Source organism: Protopterus annectens, chromosome 3.part0 (genome assembly GCF_019279795.1).
Source record: "Protopterus annectens isolate FY-2018-M chromosome 3.part0, PAN1.0, whole genome shotgun sequence".
Taxonomy (NCBI): domain Eukaryota; kingdom Metazoa; phylum Chordata; order Ceratodontiformes; family Protopteridae; genus Protopterus; species Protopterus annectens.
The window spans coordinates 102,228,898-102,249,478 of NC_056731.1; the positions used below are offsets into that span (position 1 = coordinate 102,228,898).

Consider the following 20,581-nt stretch of genomic DNA (forward strand, 5'->3'; position numbering starts at 1 on the left):
TAAGGACTCACAAGTTGTTGTGGGTTCCAAGAAAGCTGGGGGGCATAAGCATCCTACTTATGTCAATGACCTTGTGTGTGACAAAGTGCCGAGTGGTACAATTGTGAGTAATGAACTGAACATTGCCAGTGGACACAATGATATTGCACCCCTGGAGGTGGACTCTGTCTCAGATCGTACTGATGGGGCTATCACTAGTGATGCTGTATGTGTTTTGGAGGGGGTACCTTCTGCCACTAAGATCAACATAGACAGCTGTAAGGACTCTGTTATGTTATTCACATCGTGCATCCTAGTGCATGCCTGGAGAATAATTTATATCCTGAGGTACATGTAATTAAGACTAGACCTGCCCCTATAAAGGGAGGATCAGAGGCTGTGGTTAGACCCAAGAAAGTAACCACTTTGACTGAGCCCAGTAACCATAAAGGTTTGGATGTAACTTTTCCTCTGCCCATACGCATGGAGAAGGGTTCTCGCAGACCACGCTCCATGAGCCGGGACAGACAGAAGAGGAAATTGTCGGGGGACTTTATACCCCACCAGACTTTAAAGAAAATGTGGAACAGCAAGCACTAGTACATAATCTATCCCATGTTAATTTAACCAATGATGATATCAGTTTACTGAATAGAGGCTTGAATTTTATTCCTAAAAGCCAGAGCAAATTAACTGATACAATTGTGGATTTAAAGTTATTTTGTAGGAATATAATGCTCAAACTTGTTTACAATAATCCTCAGAGAGAACTAGCTCGAACCAGGGAGTTTGTCTTTAAGAATTTGAGTGATTATGTACCAGTTCATCATCCCCTGGTTGAAGCATTTTTCAAGTTAACTGAAGAGGAACTGTATAGTTATTATAATACTGAGTTAAGATCAAATAGACAGAGGAGACCAGATAATCTGACCTGTCAGGAACGTCAGTGTCTAAGAAAGCTACAGAGTGATCCCACTATTATTATTAGACCGGCCGACAAATGTGGCAAAGTTGTGGTCCTGGATATGTCTTTTTATACAGAAGCCATGACTTCAATGTTACAGGATAGGTTCTATGAGCCTACCTCTATTGAGGAGGTCCACTCTTTATTAAGTACATTAGTAACACACTACATGACATATTAAGGAGCAACTTGATAGATAAGGATTTATATGAATACCTCACGATTTGTGCACCGGTTATACCAATTATACAAGGGCTCCCCAAGGTACATAAAGATGCGGAGAATCCACCCATGAGACCGATAGTGTCTGGCCGTGGTTGGGCCACTGAACATCTATCGGTCTTTGTAGAGAAATATCTGAGATGTGTGTTGAATGATAATGTCACAGTTTTAAAAGATTCTAAGCAATTCCTGATTGATTTATATGAATGTATTGGACAGCAATGGAAGGTATGTGATTGTATTTTCGTTACCTTTGATGTCCAATCTTTGTTCACTGTGATTCCCAATGACATAGGGCTTGATTATGTGTCACAATATTTGAAAGCACATGGTAATTACACGGCAGTGCTGATAGATCTCATAGTCCATTTCTTGGAACTCGTCTTGGAGAAAATTTTTTTCATGTTCCAGGACCAGATCTATAGACAACGGGATGGCGTCGCTATGGGCACACCCTGTGCCAACAGCTACGCCAATATGTTCCTTGTTTATTGGGAAGAGCAGGTTTTATTTAAGAATGAACTATTTTGTGGACACGTGTTGTTCTACAGAAGGTTTGTTGATGACCTTTTTGTCCTTTGAATGGTACATCAGCACAGTTGGAATTAATGCTATCAACCATGAATAGTTTAACTACATTTCTTACCTTCACCATGAATCACTCAATACATAGGATTGACTTCCTAGATATATACATTGAGAGAGTAATGGATAACCTGATAAATACAGGGGTCCACCGTAAGGCATGTCATTGTAACCCTTTACTACTAAGGTCCAGTATGCACCCACCATTTGTCTTTAAGAATATTATGAAAGGCCAGGCTATCAGAGCTTCCAGACAAAATCCCACTAACAGTGGCTTCATCTCAGAGTTAGAAAGCCTGAGAAGTAGACTATTGAGCCAGGGATATAATGACAGTGAGATTACCTCCTATTTGGAGGAAGCACATATGTTACGCACTTCTTCAGGTTTACCATATTTTGGACCCAGGAGCCAATATGAAACTACTGGAGATCTTGAGGTCAACAGACCTGTTAAGTTTTCCACTTGCTTCACTTCTGACCAACCAAAGTTGAGGGAAATTATTAGTAAACATTGGGATATTCTACTTGTTGATGATTTGAAACATATTGTGGGTGAGACACCAGGTTTTTTATTTAGGAATAAGAGTAATCTGAAGAGATTGCTATGTTATCCCAGACTTGACAGGACTGTGAATAATACTGGGCATACTAAGCCCTGTGGCCATTGTAATTTCTGCTCCTTCATAGATAGTAGTGAGGAATTTTTCCATCCAGACCAACATGTCACTTTCTCTACTAGGATGGATGCAGATTGCATGACATCTAATGTGATATATTTAGCTACCTGTCAGGTATGCTCGAGTTTCTATGTTGGTAAAACTAATCGTCCGTTACGGGATAGAATGAGAGAACATATTTACCACATGAGAAAGGGCACCCCACATAATGCTTTAGCGAGGCATGTAATTTCTAATCATGAGGACCACACTTTTTTGTTTCGGGTTTTGGAAATTATTACCGCCAATAAGAGGGGTGGTGATATTATGAAATTTACAGAGGCTAAGGAGACTGACTGGATTATTGTACTGAAAGCAGATAGGGGGGCATGGGTTGAATGATAGAGCTTCAATCAAACCCAAGCTGAAACAACGTAGGAATGTGAAATAATCCAGAAGTTACTTGTATACTTCTGTGGTCTAGTTTTATTAGTGTTAATTTATATTTAGTTATGTATAGGTGTATTAATGATTATATGTATTTAGGCATTTTTTGTATATTTAGATTTTTAATGTGATGCCTTTAAGTGCATGTTAAATGAGCATCTTTTATTTATGCATATATATATATTTTTCATTTATTTTTTGTAAATGTTTTTCATTTTCACTTCTGAATGATTAAGTGCAGATGAGGTTCTTAATTTTTAATTGGTTAATTGGGTTGTTTATATGAAGAGGAGGTCTATGGGGATTTTTGTAGAAGGATCTGAAGAAGCTATCATAGTGAAAGCGCTCATCCGTTTGTTTTCTTTGTGCACATGTACTGGAATTAAATTTTGGAATTTTATTCTTACTTTCGCTGCGTTCTGCTTCCTTTTTCAGTTTACGTGATAAATATAATGCAGATATTATTCTTATACAGGATTTAAGACTACTGACAAGTAAAGAAAGATTGCAAATAGAAAAATTGTGGAGTGGAAAAATATGGACTCTAGGAAGTAAATGTTATATTGTTCTGGAGTGGCTGTATTGTGTAAAAACAGTAAAAAATATTAGATGTAATGTTGGTAAGGATGGGAAGGTTACCTGTTGTTAATGTGAAGTGGAGGCAATATGTTTATAGAATTATGGCAGTACATGCATTTACAAATGGCAAGGAAAGAGAATCTGTTTCACTGAATATTAGATTATGTTGTGGTTAACATGAAAATTATTATTGCAGGTGACTTTAATTGTTATACTCCTACCTGGACCTACTTGACTCCATCAAGGTACCCCCTAACACCCTGATCCTTGGTGACTTCAACTACCACACCATAGACTAGGTGAACTATTCCTGCACTAATGCACCCACCTAACGATTCCTTGACTTCATCAATTCTAATGCACTAGACCAGCTCGTCGCATCCCCCACAAGGAGATAACATTCTGGAATTGGTTCTCACCAACATGGGCGACCACTCCCATAGTAAGTTCTTCTCTGGTGAGATCATATCAGTCTGTCTAATTCAAAGTTTCTATCCCACCCAACCCCCCTCTCCCCATCAGTAACCAAACAAACTTTCTCAAAAGCTGACTGCAACCTCCTAATGGAGGGTATCAGTAACTTCACACCACCATCCCCCTCAGAGAATGCAGACAACTATGCTTAACAATATGCCAGTGCAGTATACAAGCAACTGTACAACTGCATGGACTCAGCCATACTCAAAAGAACTAAAACTTGCTCCTCAAGGAAACACAAACCTGTCTGGTGGGCATCCTCTATCAACAGGCTTTACAACAAAAGGAAGAAACAGTTGTCCAAGGGTAAAAAGGAACACATTCCAAATTGGAAAAATTCCCTCCTTAGCCCCAACAAGCAAATTAGATCACTAATAAAAACCTCCAAAGCCAATTATGAATAAAAACTACCCTCCAAAATGAAAGGAAACCATAAAGCTTTCTTCAGTTATGTCAAGAACCTCCATGGCAAAGCCCAGGTTTGTTCTGAATTAGTACTTAATGGTACCAGTTACACTGATCCTGTTGACTTAGCCAACCCGCTACCAGATGTTCAGTGCAAACCTCACCCCCTGTCCCCCCTCTAAAGGCCCATTCGACATCCCTGATACTTGTCCCGCACCTCACATCTCCATAGATCAAGTGTTAAAGGCCCTATCCAAGGCAAAGAACACCGCTTCCATGGGACCTAATAGTATCCCAGACTGTATTCTGCACCATCTCCAGCAAACACTAGTGTTGCCATTGAGCACCTTATTCAACCACAGCCTAATTACAGGCTTTATTCCAGAAGAGTGGAGAACTGCCATTGTTATCCCCTTGCACAAAGGTGGTGCCACTACTGACCCTAGAAACTATCACCCCATTAGCCTGACAAGTCTGATCTGTAAAGTCATGGGCCGTATTATGGATCTCATAAACAAGGACATCGCAATCTCCAAGCGCTTGATCCCACCCAATTTGGATTCGTCAAGAGCAGATCTTGTTTGTTGAACCTGACTTCTTTGAAACTGTCACCAAGGCCCTGGATGAGGGAAAATCAGCACATACAGCTTACCTTGACATGGCCAAAGCCTTTGACACCATCCCACCTTAGTCATTATCGAAAAGCTAACACAACTTGGAGTAAATCCTTATCTCATCAGGTGCGTGGCCAACTGGCTCACCAATAGGACCCATAAGGTCAAAAGCAAGTACCTCCACCTCCAACAACAGACCTGTCACTAGTGGTGTTCTCCAGGGATCTGTCCTGTGAGCCCTACTGTTTGGCATCTACTTCTCAGAGGTCCAGACAAAGACAAAAGGCCTATGACTGACCAGGTTTGCAGACGATTAAGTTGGGTGCTGTCATTGACTCCCCAAATGATGTTAACATACCACAAGAAGGTCTCACAGCAACAAATGACTGGTGCCAAAGTCATGGTTTTAAGTAAAATGCAAAAGAACTGTATCATCATACCATTAGGCAAAAACATTGCCCCTACTAATTACCACATCAACGGCAACCCCCTAAGCACAGAAGCTGTGGTGAGAGACTTGGGTACACAGGTTGACAACAATGTTATGTTCGACCATCATGTAGCAACAGTGGTCAGAGAAGCCTTTTACTTGATTCATCTCATAAGTAAAGGGATTGCATCCAGAAAAAAGGAGGTTATTACCTCTCTGTACTCCTCCCTCATTAGGCCAATAATTGAATATAATGCTTTGTTTGGTATGTACCTCTCCAAACATCTGCACCAACTGTAAAGGCTACAGAAATACCTCGCAAAGAGAATCCATGGCCTCCAATACCTGTCTTATGTGGACAGGCTCAAATCACTATCACTCTACTCAGTATCATACAGATTGCTCAGAAGTGATCTGTGTCTTGCCTACAAGGCAATCACGGACCCTGCCCTACTAGAGATGCTCCATATCCAGAAGTCTAACTCCTTGTGCATTATCCACTTGAAAGGCCTAAATCTAATATGCGACATCAACAAAGCATGCTGGAGAGCGAGGTTTGTCTCCTAGAGGCTGCCCCGTCCCTGGAACAGGCTTCCCATATGTGTCAAACAGAGTACCTTGCTGACCATGTTCAAGTGCAACCTTGATGAGTGGATGGGAAACCACAAATATGTCCCAGTTGTTCCTCCTGTATCTCTGACAGGGGCAACAGGTACTAACTGAGGTTTCTTTTTTGGGGATAAACTCTTGGCTATGCTTGTAAAGGCCCCAGTGCAATTAGCCTAGTAATCTCTTATAATCCTATGATATAAGAAGAAAATCGTAAAAGGAAGGGAAAGATGTTAAAAAATACAAGAAGTGATGAAATGTAGTTAGTTGTGTGAAATAAAAGGCAATGGAATAATAGAAAAGAGGAAATTGGATCTGAAATTGATTTCATACTGCTGGAAGCTTTGGATGTAGCAGATGCTAATCCAGGTTTTTTGGATCATTTAGTGTGATGGAAGAAAGGGAGTACATTAAAATAAGAAAAGAAATAAAAATAATTGAGAAATTATGGTATGAATGTGCTGAGTGGGAAGCATTGCAGTTATGGAGGGATCATATAACCATGAAGGACTTTTATAAAAATTAATCTGAATGGAGGATGGTATAGAGTATGAAATGTACAAGAAATGAAGGGATTGTCAAAGGAAGTGTTTTGTAAACATTCTAAATGAATGGTTAAAAAAGGGGCTTGCTTATGAAGAGTTACATAGTGGGATATTAAAATTTATATGGAAGAAAGATGAAAAGAATGAAGGAAAAAGAGACATACACATTATATAATACAGATTATAAAATTTCCATGGGAATAATAAAGAGAAAAACAGAAGGATGGATGAAGGATATTATGGAAGAAGGTATATATATGGTAACAAAAGGGAAGGGGTGCCAGGAATTGCTATTGGTGGTTTGAGAAATTGTGGATGATGATAGAGGCAGTCCCCGGGTTAAGGATGAGATCAGTTTTTTAGTCTGTCCTTAAGTTAAATTTGTATGCATGTTGAAACACATACATGGCATGTTCTATTCAGCCACGGTGGTGCAGCGGTAGCATTGTTCCTCACAGCAAGAGGTTATCCCATTTGATTTTCGGCTGGAGTGCCTTCTGTGTGAAGTCTGCATGTCCTCCCCGCTGTCGAGTGGTGTTCGAAAGACATTGAGCTGGCACCTCGGCACCCGTAAAAAAAAAACTACTGCCAATCATTAGCGGACTGGAGTTCTGCTGTGGCGACCCCTAACCTGGAAAAGCCAAAAGAAAAACAACAACATGGCATGTTCTACTGTACTGTACTGCAATACAATACAATACAGTACAGTACAGCAGAATGTTCCATACAAAAAAGTTAACTTGCCTCTTTTTAAGCTTTGCTTCACATTTCTGTACTTCAGGCATCATCCACGAATATTTTTTGCTCCTTCCTGAATTGTTCAGACTTCCTACTCTCACCTAAACCCTAGTGAGCCACAATGTCATTTGCCCATTCTACTGTACAGTACAGTAACTGCCTCAATACTGTGTACTGTACAACCCAGCAGTCTTGATCAATCAGATCGCCAACACAGCGATCTCTTCACCAACTGGATCACTTGTTCTCTGTGAAGGCGGAAGTAACTGCTCCAATAAGATGTGTGAGCAACTTCATGAACCAGGAAATGTGAAAAAGGAAACTACAACAGAATTCTTCACTTTAAGGTAAGACTTGGGCAACTTTAAAGATTTTTTTACTTATTTTCACGTTATTTCCCATATTGCGACAGCCCATTCTTATTTATAGATTGTCTGCAAGTCAGATGTCTGTAACTTGGGTACTGCCTGTAAAAGGGAAGATATGAAACTTATAGTAGGGGATATCTGTAAGCCATTTGATACAGCAGGACATGATGTTTTGTGGGATGTTATGGAAAAATATGGAATAGGTAATAGAATTAGGAGAGTGTGTATACCCGCATATCCATACAACAGAGTGAGAGTCTTAGTGAATGGATGGCCAAGTAAAGAAATATGCATGAATTGTGGTATAAGACAAGGATGCCGCATGAGTAGGGTATTATTTACATTACTAATGAATATGATAGTTTGTGAAGTAGCTTATAAAAATAAAAGTTGATGAATATGTGATGCAAAAAAGTGGTGATTCCAATGGTTTTGACATATGCACATGATATAGTTGTGATTGCTAAGAATAAAATATGGATGAGGGAAGTGTTGGGTTTTCTGAATGGATGTTTAAAAGACATGGGAATGACCTTGAATGCAAATAAAAGTTAAGGGTTTGGGTAATGCAAAAATTGGAGGGGTGTATTTTTCAATGAAAGAAACATCTTTGTTAGGGATAAAAATTGGAAACATTGTGTAGTTGTGAGGCAATGTGAGGGTATGGTAAATGAAATGAAAGAAATAGGTCTTATGTTGAAGACTCTTAGATTAGTATTCAATAAAAAAAATTAGAACATTCTGTTTTACTGGGAAAACAGCATATATGCCAAAGGTATATATGACCTCAGAAAAATATGAAAAAGAAATTGTACAAATTAGTGATTTCCTTCATATGGGATTCAAGATTAAATCCAGTGAAAAGAGGTGTGTTGTATATGAGGGCAGAAGAAGGGGCATTGGGGTTATTAAATCCAGTTGTTTATTATGCTTCTTTAAACTTCTATAGAGTGTTAAAGTAGGTAAATGAGAATGAGAAATTAATAGTGAAAATGTTTAAATATTAGTACAAAAAATTTGAGAGATGATGACAACAAGAAAAATAAAGATTATATGAATGAAATTAAAAAAATATCAAGAAAAATACTAACATGAAAAATGAAAATTGATGATAAAGAGAAGAATATAAGGATGTAGTTTAATAATGTGCTGAAACACTGTTATGTGAAATTGAATCCATGGGAAGATCTACCAGAAATTATGAAAGCCAATAAGGTAAAGAAAAAGTGGTGTACCAAGATAGAAGAGTGCCAATATTTCCTATGGAAATTGATAAGTTTCTGGTAAAAGGCAATATGCCATATAAAAAGAAAGTTGAAAGAGGGTGCTTATTTTTTATGGAGGAAGAGAAAAAGAGACCATATTTTTTTGAAATGTAGAACAGTGGTTAAACTCTGGAATAAGTTTTGTGAAGAAAATAATTTTTGATATTATTAGTGAAATAAACAATATAGATAAGAGTATTATGTTTGGCTATTATAAAACAAGAAGAATTATGTCAGAAGGTTAGATAAGAATTTATTTTATGTAATATGCGTTATTTGGAAGAAAGGATTGAATGAAATTTTGTTAATGGGAAATGGATTTTGGCCGATATACTGCAAAAAAATTAGATTGTCGTAGGAAAAGGAGTGAGGGTCAATTATGGAAGAATAATAATGATGGTGGTATACAGGAATGTGTGGACATGTACCTATAAATATGCATATGTTGTAAATATGTAAATAATGACTTCTTTATATTGTGTTTGTTAAAGAAGCCCTACTCTTTTCAATAGGTGCCGTGGGATCTTTTACATCCAGCTGAGCATCCACCAATTCAAGCAGATGGGGTCACAGTTTAACATCTTACTTGAAGGATGAAACACTCAGGAGTGCAGCCCCCAAGCTGCAGTGCAGTGTCAGCAACCAATCTACCTGGTATGGGAATAGAACCCCAAGGTTTCTGCACCAAAGGCAAGTGTGCTACCTGTTTTGCCACTGCTACTGCTCAAAATGATGTCCCTTTTGTGCCAAGTCCAGTCATTTAGTAAGAATACACATGAGAAGGAAGAGTCAAAATCAAAAGGGAAAGAATCAACATCTAACCCTTATACCACATACGCTGAGCATTTTGGTATAATAGTGTAGTAATTAACAATGAACAGAGGATAGAGCTATACATGATGTTTTTACCATGTAGTTGAATCTTTTGGTACATGATATAATAATGATTACTTAATGTACAGAGGACAGGAGTATGAAACATTGCGTCTAATTCATTAATGATTGCCAGTAAGGCAGACGGGCCTCCTTACAGATGGAGTAAGTAATCAAACAATGTTTATTTAAAGCTTTTTTACGTTTATTCCTTTTTTACCTAGGGAAAGCTGCTTCATTTCAGTAACAACCTAGTAGCAATTAATTGACTTGCTCAGCCTGAGACAATTTCGAAGTTGAACCCGGAGGATTCAAATGTAGATGAAGCTCATTAGCAACTCACAGTCCTATCTCTCAGAGCTAAACTGTCACTCTAGCACATGTACAATGAATTTACATAGGTTCACTCAGACTCGCAAAGTATACAGATATCACAAGAAGCAAGGAACAGTACTACCACGTGTAAGTAAGTACCATGCAGGGATGAGGCAAAATCAGCACATGTAATGCATATCTGCAATAACAGATTAAAATAAATACGTTTTTTATAGACTGAGATAACACTACTTAGCTAGAGAAAAATAATGTCTTTCTAACGAAAACAGAGCCTTCCACCTCCTTCAGGTACTGTAGACTAAGTAGACAGTTTATTCTAATCACTGAACATGCCCCTCTATGACAGTTTTACACACAGAAACTGCAACCTGAAACTACACAGATGGACTTTGACCCTCAAGTCCTTTAACTTCAAGCTCCACTCTCATCCTGGCCTCAATAACTCAAGTGCAGGTGGGCTGCCTCTGTCATATGGCCTATCTAAAAGGGCTGGATCTGGTGGTTCTGCATTTCAGGGGTTCATGTGGCATAGGGACTGCTTAGCCAGATACCAAGACAGGGGAAAAACAGTTTACGGCAGAAGAGGGGGTGTCATTGAGTCACTAATAGGCAGGCAAATGTTACAGCAATAGAAAAAAAAATCTTGCCTCTAGAAGAATATCAGGACCACTATCTCTCAACAAAGCAGATTTCTGAACTTTGAGATTAGAAAGGTTATGGAGAGGAGCCACAAGGTAGCTGGAGTGTCATGTAGGAATATCCTTATAGACTGAAATCTGGAATGCATTCCTAAGACGTGAAAGGACTAGGAGCTGCTTGGAGTTACCCATGCTTGTGTTAAGGAAATATTCTACCCTGCTTATGTGATGAAGAATAAATGCTCCTATCTGTTGCATGTTTCTTTTGCTAACCAAACCTTGGTATAGGGCTTGTATGAGAAATACTGAACCTATGTTTACTGAACAAAAGCCAATGATGTTTGAAAAGAACCTGTGTGTGGACCTGCAATTTATATGAACAGTTACTGAAACAGAATTTAAGACTGCATTTTATTGTTGCTTCCCATTTTTGAAAGAAAGCAGTTGTTGTTTTAAACCTGTACATAAACCATAAACCTTAATTTAAACTAGAAGCTAATATTACTAAAAATAGAAATGCTACAATGTGTAAAAACAAACATACAAATTAGTGTAGTGAATGAACCAGAATGTTTCTGAGGACAGCATTAAATCAGCCAGAATATTTCTGAGGTGGGAAGATAACCATACAATTACCAATTGTGGGACACTAGCAAGCATTCAAACATGCCATAGGGCTACAGTGCACCTCGAAGCAGAACATTTATAAAACTAGCAGTCAAAAAGTGTACCAGCTTAATGCTAGCAATAGCAGGCAAATACTTCCAAAAGCTTGTCAAAAACAGATTCCAGAAGGAATGCTTTCCCAAGTTACAGCAGTGTAAAGAAAAACATAAGCAAAATTATCAAAAGAATTCACCATTAAATCATCTCCAATCCCACACAGTATCCTAGGCTTATATTTACCTTAACCACACTGCTGATGGTTATATATTGTACCATAGTGATGCGATACCCAGGTGCTGTACCCTAGCAATGGCATCTCAAGTGAAAAATCCAATCTTACACTGCATCATAATGATCAACAAAACCAGTATCAATACATCTGAAAAATCAGTCTCAATCTCAGAATCGAAACATTTGGGTCTTCACCCTCACTGATGATATACTCACTCAATGTTCACAAATCATGTTCACAAATCCAAAAATTCTAATAATTTACGGTCTACCTTTCTTCCAGCAACTGTAAGATTTATATGTCAAGGTCCAGTAAAGTTCACACTTCAAAATACAAAAGCTTTTTTAACCCTGGGTAGGTTAACACTGGCATTCAAATATTACTAAATACACGTCTTATAGTGATGAATACCACTTTAAAACAAGATAAACCGTTAGCTCCAAAGACAGAAGCAAGGTTATTATTTTTCTACATTGTTGCAGTTTAAAAGTATCTAGTAGTAAGGTTTTTACCTGCTCTCCCCAGTTTAGAGCTCTCTGATTGCCTCTGTAGGATATATCTCTCTCAGTCTCGTGGTGACTGGGTAACGCCACATGGAGACACCTTCCAGCAATCAGACTGCTGTTTCTATAGTATCTCCTGGTAAACGGAAGCGAGGTTTCTTAAATCCCCAACTCGCGCCATTTCTTATTCTGCCTCCTTCTAGCTACTAGTGCGAGCAGAGACCCTTCTGCGGCGGTAAGCTGCTAAATATTTAATACTTATAATTCATGTATATAATGAACTAGAACAATGCTACTTTATTATAAGTTATGACTATGACCTACTGTCATATGATGCTTGCTAAGGTATGCCTGCACATTAATTGTGATAGTATATGTGGTTAGAATTACTATTTGCCTGAGATTAGCTGGTTGTATTGGGGTTACAATGCACATGTTCAAGACTCTATAGCTTGAGAATGCATTGTGTACGGACTTAAATGGTTTAGCTGAACCACACAGTGATCTGCTAGGCGCTGTAAATTGATCTGTTTGCACTAGATTTACTCTGGCCCGCTAGACTTTTTAATTCAATCTGTTGTTGTCCTACTGTAATTTTGTGTGCTCTTCTCTTCATTGTTAATGTCAATGGGTGTTGTTACTTATGTTTCACTGTGAATGCTAATGCTAATGCTTTTTTGAAACAAAAGGAATATGTACTAAAGAGAAACAAGTGTCTCTTCACTTTGAACACTACTGTTTTTGAACATATTCAGTGTGTACTACAGAAATAAAGGTACCCAACTGTGTGCTGACAATACTTCCCCACCTCAAACCAAATTAATGATTCTTCAGCTCCATTTTGTGAGGCATTACATGTCTTGGTAAAGCTAAGACTCTCCTCTACCCACCCAAATGTGGGTAGACGACATTCTATTGCCTAAAAAATAAGAATTTGGTCCCATCTACATGCCCTGCAGCCTGAGTGAGACACAGAAAAGGATCCAAGTGACGGCTTGCTTTCTAAGTAATTAACGCGCCTCCACTAATCTATATGGTAGCAACGGGCATATTTGCCCACATCTCATAGCGCAATAAGCAGTATAGGGTCACAACCAGGAACAGCTACGTGGGTTATAAGTTGTCTGCTTTAAAAAGCAAAGTATGACTAAGGCCGAGTAAATCTCACAAATATTTCCAGTGGAACAGCACTAACTGAGCCTTTGAAAGTACACACATACACCATCTTAGAACGCCAGAAAGGGGCATATGTTGTAATGTAGGCCTAGAAGTAACAAAGGCAATGTGCTGAACAGCACCCCCCCCCAATAACTGCAAGGCCTGTTGTCAGTAAAATTGGCGACTACAGAATCCAACATCTAAAGGTGGAGACTACCTTCTCAGGGAACATTTACTGGTGCTTGCCTCATTGTAACATACATAAAAGGCTGCCGCTCTAATACCCATAAAGTGTGTAGCTAACACAGGGGAGAGACTTTGTCACCTTACTTTGTGTAGCTATACCTCTGTACATTGGTTCGTTTATTTTAAAAAATGGTAGGCGACTGCTGAACATTAATGCATGTTACAGGACCTTTTAGAAACATATGTGCTGATCTTTATCCCTGTTGTATGTGCCTGTATAGAAAATGTTACTTCCCTATTAAAGTGGATATTTTTTTACTTTTCATCTTACCCCTAGGTTTATACACCTACCCTAACCACCTAACTGAACCCACCCCACAAGCGGCTTGAGAGTAAAGGATATTGCGTGTACTGACATCTACCTCCCTGCAGTCAACACTTTAAAACAAGATAAACTTGTTAGTTCCAAAGACAGCAGTAAGGTTATTATTTTTATACATTGTGCAATTAAAAAGTATCTAGTAGTAAAGTGGTCTGCCCAGGAGCTCGCAGCATTAGTAGTAGTGGATTAACCCCCCCCCACCACCACCACCCACTGGCAACACTTTTGTTTGTAAGCTCTTTTGAATAGCTAAAGGGAAGCAGTCATTGAGAACGTAGCCCACTCCTGTCCAGTTTTTACTTGTTCTCCCCAGTTTAGAGCTCTTAGAAAGATATCCTACAGAGGCAATCAAAGTCTCATGGTGGCTGGGACCCACTCCGTTCGGCTCACTCCGCTCCCCTATCCTGCCCCCATTTCCAACCCACCCCCACTACCTCTACATTTATTCCAACCTTACGTCACCTTACCACTCCCCACAGCCAATCAACAATAACCTCCCAAAACACATCCCTAGAATTTCTCTACCACACAGTAAACACCACTTACATCCACATACAAGAAAACACAAACCATGCTAACCTTATTACTTTCATCTCTTTTACTGGCCCTATCAACCCTAACCTACATTACATTACTGCACACATATATACCCTACCACATAGCACCTATCATACTACACTTACCTTCACACCTGCCCCTACACACACAACCTTCCCTATCACCCCATCATTATTTAGCAAGAACACTATACTATTTTTACAAACCAAGTACATCCCACTATCTTACAATAGAAAAACATCATGTAAACTCCACATAGACATTCTACAAACTATCAAGCTCCAACTTTTTCTTAAGAAATACCTCCTCACCTCTGGTGATATCCATCCAAACAACAACATATCCTCAAACAAACACCCTGCAGATTTTCTCATCATAAACCTTAACTCTCGTAGTATATCTAACAAACTTCCTCACTTACACACACTCATAACCCACTACTCCCCCGACATTCTTACCATAACAGAAACCTGGCTAAAACCTCACACACAAAACAAAGATATCCTCCCCCCAGGATATAATATCATACATCTAGATAGAACAGGAAAAAGGCAGGGGCATTGCAATTGTTTACAAAAATACCATCTCTCTTCAACCTCTATTAACTCCACTACCAAAATTTAATAATGCCGAGACCGTTGCTTCTGTGTTACTGATAAATAAGAAAAAGAGTATCAATATTTTGTGTGCATATATCCCTCCAGGCAATAACACTCAAACAATTGAGGATATTCTACAATGGTCTAAAGATAATCTCCCACAGGAGACTATTTTATTAGGGGACCTAAACATGGACTGGCAATCCTGTAACTCTAAAAACCCCACTAACCACATAAACTTGTATGGCTTCACCCAGCTCATTCAAGAACCTACTAGGGTTGACAAAAAAATCCCATAAAGAATCAATACTGGATTGGACATTAGTTAACTACCCTGCAAATAATGATCAAGTAGGTAATCTACCAGACAGACTTGATGATCTTCCTACTTTCCTACTAAAGAAATGGACTAATACTCCAAAACCTACAGTCTATAGACCAGTCCAAAATGATCGTAATGTCAATCCACTAGAACTCAACACATTGTTAAAATAATGTAATTGCTTCGTATCCTTGATCTAGACCATGCAATTGACTATTTAACACTACTCTCATTAACATCCTCGATTCAATTGCTCCAGTAAGAAAAATTAGAACTAAGCAAAACCATGCTCCAGGGCTTACCAAGTCCACTAGAGCCCTATTGAAAACCAGAGATAAGGCATGGAAAGCTTGGAAAAAAGATAACACTCTCCTAGCTAAACAAAACTATCAACACCTTAGAAACCAAGTAACAATACAAACAAAGGACGATAAACAAAAATGCTTCTTAGATATGCAAAATACACACTCCAATAACCTCCAAATGTTTTGGCATGCTATAAACTCCCTATTAAAACCAGACAAAACCTCCACACTAGTGCCTTTCTCCACCACTACAAAATCAAATAGCTTCCCAATTTAATCACCACTTTACTGAATCCATTATATCACTATCAACCCAACTTTCAAAAAATACCTTCCCATGTATACGAAAACCTACTAACAACGTAACTCCCTTTTTCTTCTCACCTGTCTTAACCTCCACAATAGAAAAATACCTCTTAAAACTAAAACTCACTTCTCTTGCAGCCAATGGCATACCTGCTCATTTCCTAAAAATGTCTGCCGACTCCCTATCCTAACCTGTGTCTCAATCATGATCAACTGCTCCATACAGGAATCCTATATCCCTCGACTCTGGAAATTCTCTTACATTATTCCCCTTCACAAAGGTGGAAATTCCTAAGATATCTCTATCGCCCCATAGCGATTTTGTCTCCTTTATCAAAAATACTTGAAAACTGCATACATTCACAGATTATGCATTTCCTCGACTCAAACAAGATCTTTTCCTCCACACAACATGTGTTTTGTCCACACCACAGCACAACCTCTGCCCTCCTATCTTTCACAAACCTGGTTAACCAACACAGAAATAACAAGTTTGTATCCACTATATTCCTGGACCTCTCTAAGGCATTCAATATGGTTTCCCACTTCATTCCAATAGATACTCTTACCTCTCTATCCTTTGCCCCCAACACTGTTGCATGGTTTAAAAACTATCTAACAGGCTGTCGAGTGGCAAGGAGTCCTATCATCTTTATTCCCAACCTCAGTTGGTGTACCTAAAAGTTAGGCCCTCTCTTTTCTATCTTTACTAATAACCTACATACCTCTACTCTACAGGCTTCACTCATACAGTACACAGACGAATCCACATTGATCTGCTCAGCCCCAACCCTTACTGCCCTTCAACATATTGCCCAAGAATCCTTTAGCACAGTGGAGAAGTGGATCACAAATGTTCAACTTATACTAAATCCTAACAAAACAAAACTATTTATATTCACCCCAAACAAATCCAAAGCCACTGGATTACTCTCCTTCTCTATCCTTGCTAATAATGGTACTGTCATCTCACCCTCTCTTCACACCAAGCTGCTGGGCGATGAAATAGATACCAACTTACACTTTGATATCCACATCTCCCAAACTATCAAAAAAGTACATAAAAAATGAGGTCCCTTTAGAGACAAAAACACTTTTTATCAGATCAAGCTAGGGTCACCCTAGCTCAAATCCACCTTCTCTCCACACTTATGTATGCAGCACCTATTCTCACTTATGTCAGAAAATCTGATCTTAAAAAACTAGAGTTATTTTATAACATTGCCAAATTTGCTAAAAATTCCCCCTTTAGAGCTCACCATTGTATACCTTTCAGGCAATTTCAGTGGCTTGAACTCCCACAGCTATTAACCTATCACCAACTAGTCATAGCCTATAATATCCAACAATATCCTAACAGTACTCCAGCCCTTAAAGAACTAATAAGTAACTACATACCAAATCAGTCACTCCGCTCCACCAATAACTCACTCCTCACCATCTCCACAGCTAATAACACAGCAGGCAAAGCTCTGTTTTCTCACTGTATAGCAAAGAATTGGAATGATCTCCCTCACTCAGTTATTTCAGTATCAAACACAAAACAATTCAAACACTCTCTTAAGTCTCATCTTATTAGTTTCTGGTTATGTTCATGTGTTACATAAGGACAGATAAAGTACCTTCTTTTTTCATCACGAAACCATGAAACATGGGAGTAACAAATGTTAGTTGTATGATAACGTAAGAAAGAAACAGTAAATTAATCTCGTCTTAATTTATGAACTAGTAACCTACTGTCTACTTGTAAAGTTGTTGAAAAATGTGTTATAAGAATGCCTTTGTTCTCTGATCTCTTATGTCGCTGATACATAGTCTCACTAATTGGTATATAACTGATGTATAAATACCTGTTGTCACTGTATTAAGTGGAGCTTTTCTCTCCGGGCCTCCGCTGAAAATGGACCTCATCCAGTCGGACCATCCTGGTTAACAAATGTAAAAATAAATAAAATAAATAAATATTATTTTGATTACCGTAAATGATGAAAAGAAAACCCACTGGAGCCACCACAACCGGTTGAAGCTTTATTTAAAACACAGATATGCGCTTTCGAGCATTAGCTCTTCATCAGATCTAAAAAACCAGTTAAAATCAGCCATATTTAAACAAATAACAACCAATCAGATCAATAGCAGAACCTATGCCCCTTCAACAGGGGTTTAAAGGGCATACAACCATTTGACCCAGGTGTATGGTTAGCTTGCAGTTCAGCTATCCATCTTAACTCAGCTAATTCAGTGTTGTGTACAATGTCACCCCCCCATACTCACTTGTTGAATGTATAACGCCATAAACTGAAAACTATGCTCTTTGTTTATTTCTATATGCTGATACAAAGCATTATTTCTCAAATATAATCTGATGTCACTCATATGTTGCAATATACATTGTTTTTAACATTCTATTAGTTTTTCCAACATAGAATACTTGGCATGATGTACACTCAGCTAGGTACACCACATTTTTAGTTCTGCAGTTTGCATGTAATCTGGGTATATACTTCCGACCTGACACAGGGTGTACAAATATATTATTTTCTTTAACATATTGACATGCCTTGCATTTTTTTTTACATTTGAAAGTTCCCAACTTCTTCCTATGTGCATTAGACTTGTTAGGAAGTATGTTCTTACATAAAATCTGTTTCAGATTCTGTCTGCTAGTATAAGCAAATCGGGGGTGGGAGCCTACTAGTGCTTTCAGTTATTTTGATTACAGCACAAGTTTCATCTTGAGTTGTGGAACTAGAATGTAGAAAGACAGATACTGTTGTGGGATTCCAATGCAATAAAAGTAGTATATTTGGAATTCACATTAAAAAACTTCTCATTTTAGTTGACTATTAAATCATTAACCTTTTAACTGCTTTTGTATGTTTTGTACGGCATAATTCAACTAAAGGGTCACTGTTGTTTCAGTCTGTCTTATTCCTTACCCTAGTTCAGTGGAAGTAAATAAATATGAAGTGTTGTGCTTGGCATTATTTCCCTTCCGAAGTTAATAAACCATCTCTGCCAACAGCTGTTTCTTTCTTTACACATCAGGCTCAGTGTTCCTAATAACTAGGCTGCTCTCAGTGGAAACAGAATAGCAGATGTTTGCTCTTTTCCTGTTACTTAACATGCCTAATGTATTATTATGCATGTGCTGCCCCCTAATAACTGGAAAAGTGGTTCTAATAATAACAATAATCATGCTGCTCCCCTACAAGCTCAGAAGAGATGGCAGAAAAGTAAATGTTTAACTGTCTGCCTGTGCAGCAGTGCCGCTGCAGTCCATGAAGACATAATGGTATAGAAATGTCACATCTGACACGCTCTCCTGTGTTCTTGATACAGCTTGTCAATGATGTGCTCCCTCCAGCAAAACTGCCCAAACCAACATGTACCACAGATTCTCATGAAGCACATTCAACTGTGACATGCCATCCCTCTGCTCTATCATGCCGCATTAACATGTAATGGAAATGATTTATATAATGACAGCCTTTCCTGATTAATCTCATTCTGGTATACAGTGCGGCTTAGCTAGGAAAACACTAACACCTTCCAGAGAAATAATATTTTGACTTTATATAACTGAAATAAAAATATAAACCAACTTTTTAGCCAGTACCTTCAGTGTTAAATAAACTGCACATTTACTTTATAAACTGTCAAATTAATTTTCTTCTCACCATTTTTAAACATTTCTTTACAACCAGACCAAACATACAAATATCTTACTTCAACAAGTTATTTAAAAAGACAAGAAGGAATGCATAAAATTTATGTTCTTATTACCAGAAGCAGGAAATCTGAATGAGTGCCTTCACATTCAGAACACCTCAGAGAACACAGCTAGATGGTGCATAAACATTACTATCATCTGTTAGCAAACACACAATAAAAATGGAAAACTTCTCCCACTAATTGTGGCAGCTGCCCCCATGAGATACAGTTTTGGTCAGTTTAGTACATAAAACAAAATGGTCAATGAATTCCATGCCTCATAAATTTAAAAGATGAGATTTTCAAGATAGGGATTTGAAGCTCCTGGTTACTTGCACAACCCAGCAGTGAAGCTGTAATAATGCATTAGCAACACAACTGCAGAGGGACATGACATTTTTAAAAACACAACTTTTTACAGATTCATATGTAATTACTAGGCTAGCTGCCCATGTGGGCCATTTTAAGCCTATCCAATTTTCCTTTTTGTGCTCAAAACAACCTATTCCATTTGGTTACACATTGGCCTTACCCATCCCATGGTCGATGATTACATATTATCCCTAATGAGAATAACAGTTATCATACCATAGATAATTTGAGGGGATCCATGTATGGGATAAAGCATTCAGGAGCTGCCTCTGTCCATTAATAGTACGGGGGGGGGGGGGAGTCCTGGGATAAATTTTCTGTTTCCCATCCATTGATCTAAGTTGTGCTTGAATATGGACAGGGATGAACTTTGTTTTATGTGGATGGGGTGTCTGTTCCACAACAGCAGTATCCTCTGTGAGACACACCTGCCCCTCCAAACGTAGTGTCTGGGGGCAATAAATTGCATCAATGCACCAGCTTTCCCTCCTCTTCCTCTGCCTTAACTGCCAGGACTCGCAACATCATTTATGACCCTGGTTGCCCTC

General features: G+C 38.5%; 1 protein-coding gene across 3 annotated transcripts in view; it reads right to left on the reverse strand.

Moving 5' to 3' along the window:
* The window catches only part of RAPGEF5 (Rap guanine nucleotide exchange factor 5), a 1,983,710-nt gene that overhangs the window by 1,478,117 nt on the left and 485,012 nt on the right, over positions 1-20,581 (reverse strand). The gene's annotated exons all lie outside the window — the stretch shown is intronic.